Source organism: Sinocyclocheilus anshuiensis, unplaced genomic scaffold, assembly GCF_001515605.1.
Source record: "Sinocyclocheilus anshuiensis isolate Anshui unplaced genomic scaffold, SAMN03320099.WGS_v1.1 scaffold453, whole genome shotgun sequence".
Lineage (NCBI taxonomy): Eukaryota > Metazoa > Chordata > Actinopteri > Cypriniformes > Cyprinidae > Sinocyclocheilus > Sinocyclocheilus anshuiensis.
The window spans coordinates 236,490-241,551 of record NW_015537979.1 but is presented as its reverse complement, the minus strand read 5'-3'; the positions used below and the strand labels follow the sequence as shown (position 1 = coordinate 241,551).

Sequence of the window (5,062 nt, the reverse complement as noted above, 5' to 3'; positions counted from 1 at the left end):
ATCTAGGGATGCTAGGGATGCACCGAAATGAAAATTCTTGGCCGAAGCCGAAACCGAACAAAATGAAACACTACCGAACACCCACCACGTATTTTGCCAATTTTTTTCACCATTGCATAAATTAAATAGCCGAAATGTGCTTTTTACTGTTTTGTCTTGCTTTTCAAATAAAAAATCAATTAAAAAAACAGTTTAAAAATATTTAACACTGAACATTTTTTAACATTCTAGCAGACATTATACCAACAAAGCACAATTTAACTTAAAATTAATAAGTTAGTAAGATAATATTTTTTGGCCATCAGACCCCCTTCTTGAATCAGGCATGTATTTTTTTTTTGACTGTACAAATAAAAGCAGCCTTGCTGAGAAGAGACTTCTTTTAAAACATTAGAAAATATTACAGATCCTAATTTGAACACTATGTGTGTATGTTATAAAAAAATGTATTAAAACAGAGCTGTTGTAATTATTATTATCATTATTATTGTCTTACTTTTTATTTTTTTCAGAACAACAGTAAAATTACAATGCTAACATTTATGAATGTTGATTGAGTTCTTGCTTTTTCTCAACTTTTGTTTTGGCGGAAATGCGCAGGAAAACCTCAATGCTTCTTTTTGTTGACAACAGATTTATAAATGAGTCTCATTATGAATACGTCGCACGTATCGCTTTGTCGCATGCCTTGTGAAAAACGAGTAAAGCCTCGTACACACCGGGACGATTATCGCGCACGCTTATCGCCGACGTTTTTCGACGCGTCTTTTGTGTTCATACCCAAGCGATTTTCGCTGGCGATGAGCCGAGTGAACGTGCAAATTCACTCCCTGACATTAGATGGCGCTTAATGAAAAACAGAAATACCCCGGTACACATCGAATCCTATTTGATCTGCAATTCCTCTCCATAACAACTCCCTCTTATCGAGATTTTTGTAGTCGCTGTCGCGTTTGTCATAAAGCCCTTTGTGTTCAGACACCAATGAGACCAGCAGCTCTACATTCATCTTGCCTCCATGCATCTTCTTGGTCTACTTACTTCCTCTTCGTAGTTAGGTATCAATGTGTGTTCGGCAAGACCGTTTTGTGCTTGAGCGCCACCAAGTCGTGTTTTACTGTAACTTCAGCAGCTCCAGGCACGTGAACAAAAGCGGCAATCTCATTGGTCAGCCAGTTTTTTACGCCTCGTGTTTTGCGCGTCGGTGTGCACACTCACATTGGCGCCCTTTGTTTAGTCACAAGTCGTTAAACGTCGGCGATAATCGCGCGCGATATTCGTCCTGGTGTGAACAAGCCTTAACACTGGTTCAGCGCAGTTTTTCCTCGCGCTTTGGACTTTGAACCCTGGTTAACAAGCAGATAGCGCAGCGAGTTTGTGCAGCGCTGTCAGAATACATGCAATTTGTGCGTGTATTAGAAAACATGACGTTCTGCAGTTTATTTACTAATTGTTTAAGGCCATTTCGCGATTTCAATCATCCTACAGTAACCAGCAACAATCAGCCCTTCCTCTTCTCATCGAAGACATGCACTGCAGTACTAAACAGTCTCTCGCTGTCGGTGCTTATAATGATTTTTGCGTCTTTCTCGGACAGTTTAAATGCTTCCACACTGCTGACGTGTGTGCATAAAGAGTGCGCGCCTCTCACACCGTGTCTACACCGGACGCGAGCGGCGCGACAAATACTATAGAACTTATTATAGTCAGTGATGCTGTCTACACTGGATGTGGCGCGGCACGACACGACAAATCCCCGACAGAAAACTGATGCCGCGTTCTATTTATGACGTATTGACACAAATTTCAAATGATTTTCAACGGTCGCTTTGTCGCGTCCAGTGTAGACAGACTTTTTAGCGACCGGTGTAGACACGGTGTCACTCTACGCTGGTTGCTATTTGATAGCGTCACGTCATTGTTCAGTACAGTTTATTCTGTCTTTTCGGAGCTTTTTTTTGCTATTTTCGGCCGAATAATTTCGGTTGCCGAACATTCGGTGCATCCCTATTAAAATCACATAAATTTTTGGTGTTGTGTGTGAAATAATAGCATTAAACTTCACTGTTTCACCTGATTTTGTTTTCGCTTTTCATAGTGTGATTTTTGTTGTTGTTGTTCTTTTTATTTATTTATTTAGTTAATTTTGTTCTAATTAGGGTCAATCTGACCCTGACCATAATGATCACACCCAGATTTTAAACGTAATACAAGGGCTAGAGACCAGAATATCAGAAGACCTTTAGCATCGTGTTGGTGAGTTTTGACCAGGCAAGCACCACTTACATTTTTTTCACTTACATTTACAGTTTAGTCAGTTACAGTTTTGCTTCTTCATCTGCTAAGTGACACGGATATCCAGGACGATCCCGCTGGAGTAACCTGGGGTTAAGTGCTGTAGTCATATGATAGCTCGTGGCTCTCTCCATCTTGGGATTGAACCAGCAACCTTCTGCTCATCAGGCTGTAGAGAGAGACACCATAAACTCAGGCGTGAAGTTTTGGGGCTTTTAATGCATGCCGGTCAGTTTTGAGGCCTTGAAATGCATTATTTTAAGCAGTTACTTCTCCTCCCGGAAAACAGAATATAATATTGATGACTCATCTTGCACTTAGGGGCGTATGCTAATTATCGTCCAATCAGATCTCTCTAGAATGAGAACACCCTTCCCCAACCACCTGCAACTGACCAGAAAATCACAGTTCCTGATTGTGTCATAAACTAAAGGCTATTGACTATTAAAAAAAAGACAAGCCCTTTAATGTGTCTGGCCTATAGGAAATGAAAGAAGGAAGATTGCACTCATCAAACCATTTCCAGGGGGGTTTAACCATTACAGCCCAAGGCTTTGATGTTGCAGTCTGTCCTTTTCCAAGACTGGGCTTTTTTTGTCATCTAGTTTGCGTTTTCTGGGAAGGAAGCTTTTAGTGAAAGGAATATTTCTAGGCTAGGCTTGCGTGATGTGTAGCTGTGGTCTCTTCACAGAACGCTGAACTCAAGAGTCTCGTCTACTGTCGTCAGTTTAGTTTTCACACTGTTTAAGGTCTACGGGACAGAGGAACTACAGGAGCGTAAGAAAAGAGGAATGTATAATGATGGTGTGAGAAGATATGACCAGATAGATGTGATCCAGCCCTCTTACCAATTCAAGTGTGCTTTTAGTGGGTGTATTATTATTATACTCCGAAGTAGGACTGGGTGATATATGAAATATTCAAGATGATTTTGCTGGCAGACAATTTATTGGGATATTTCATGTTTTTTTTGTTTTTTTTCTTGTGTCATTCCAAACCTGTATAACTTAATTCTGTGGAACACAAAATAATGTTTTATTTTTGGGTCAGCTATCGCTTTAAGTTATTTCAGAGCTAATATGTAAATATGATGAGCATATACATATCTTTATGAATATTTCAAAAGGATGACACAAATGTATATTTTTTGTTTTGCTATGTCACCCAGCCCTACGTTGAAGTGTCTAAACCTCTCAGAAGAATAGAGAAAGAGAAAGGCAAAGAGTGAGAAGTGGTCATTGTAGAGTAAAGAGCAGTGTGAACATTCTTCAGAGCTTCTTCTTTTGTGTTCCACTGAAGAAAGAAAATCGCACCGGATTCATTAAAGCATCCCAGAGTATCACAGCCATGTAGTGCCACATATAAAGTTAATCGCATGATATTGAAACGTGGCTAAAGTGCTGTGGTAATACTGTATGGCAGTGTTTTCCCTCTCATTGGTCTTCTGAAGGCTGGGTTAATCTTTGAAGTCTTTGAACAGATGGAGATTTCCCATTCAAATGCATGAAACTCTTCAGTCGCTTGAAGCGGCCACTCTGAGCTCTGTATTTATAGTGAATGTGCTGGTTTTATCTCATGAAGTGTAAAGGCAGGCAGTGAATATTAGATGTGCTCTGTGTGCTTGTGTCTGTGATCCCTGCAGGTTTTTAGGGCAGGGGTTAGAAACACTCCCGTGGGCTTAAAGCAGTCTTACTGCAGGCCTGGTGTAATCTTATTACCCGCTGTTAGTCAATGACCGTCTTTGTGATGGGGCTTTCAGCTCAGACCTTATTACCTAAATATATAGCAGTGTCAAAAGTGACCGAGAAGGGAAAGAGAAGGACAACCGAGAGAGTTCAAAGAATATGAGTCTTATGTGTTCCCGTGACTTAAAAGCTTGTAGCTCATTGGTCGTTGAGTTTTGTCCTCCAACACAATGACATGACACTTTTATTTTTCAGATCTGTTTATTTATCAGTAAACACATTAAATATGGAATGAATATGAACCTTGACTTGAATATGATAAGCATGTTTTTAATTGTATTAAAATGTGTATATTTTTGAGGGGGTAATAAAAATGTCAAGGTCATACATCTGCTCTAATATAACGATGAATAAATCCTCATTACATATTAAAATGATGGAATAGAAAACCTTTAGTTTAGCATAATCTTTTTATTTATTTATTTTTGATTTTAGCAGACATGCTTATTAATATATGAAATAATTGTATCGATTGTGTCTCTTAAGATCTCTTAAACTAAAGGGTAGATCAAACCGTAAAATGTCATGTGGTGCAACTCCCCTAAAATGTAATGATATTTCAGTAAGTTAATTATTGATTACAATTATAAAAATAAATAAACATAATTAAATGCCTTTTTAAAAAAATGTATTCCTACACAATTAAGATGAGTGCTCTAACTGTATGTAAGGTGCAAATATTAATATTTTTTTACTTGATGGTTACACCACATGACATTTTTGGAGTCATCAAATTCCAACCGGTGTAAAAGTTTTTCAAAACCATATGAAACTGACATGAATACAAAGAATATTTGGTAACACTTTATTTTAAGGTGTCCTTGTTACACATGTTACATGTACTTACTATTATAATAACAATTAATTATGTATAATTACATGCAAGTCAAACCCAAATCCTAACCCTAACCATATAGTAAGTACATGCAGATAATTCATATTACTCAGTACTTATATGTATAATTACACTAACAAGGACACCTTAAAATAAAGTGCAACCAAATATTTCTCTAATAACTTGA

The 5,062-nt window shown here is 38.1% G+C and overlaps 1 protein-coding gene across 1 annotated transcript in view; it reads left to right on the top strand.

The window, feature by feature from the left end:
• The window catches only part of LOC107672988 (UHRF1-binding protein 1-like), a 40,448-nt gene that overhangs the window by 4,506 nt on the left and 30,880 nt on the right, over nt 1–5,062 (top strand). The gene's annotated exons all lie outside the window — the stretch shown is intronic.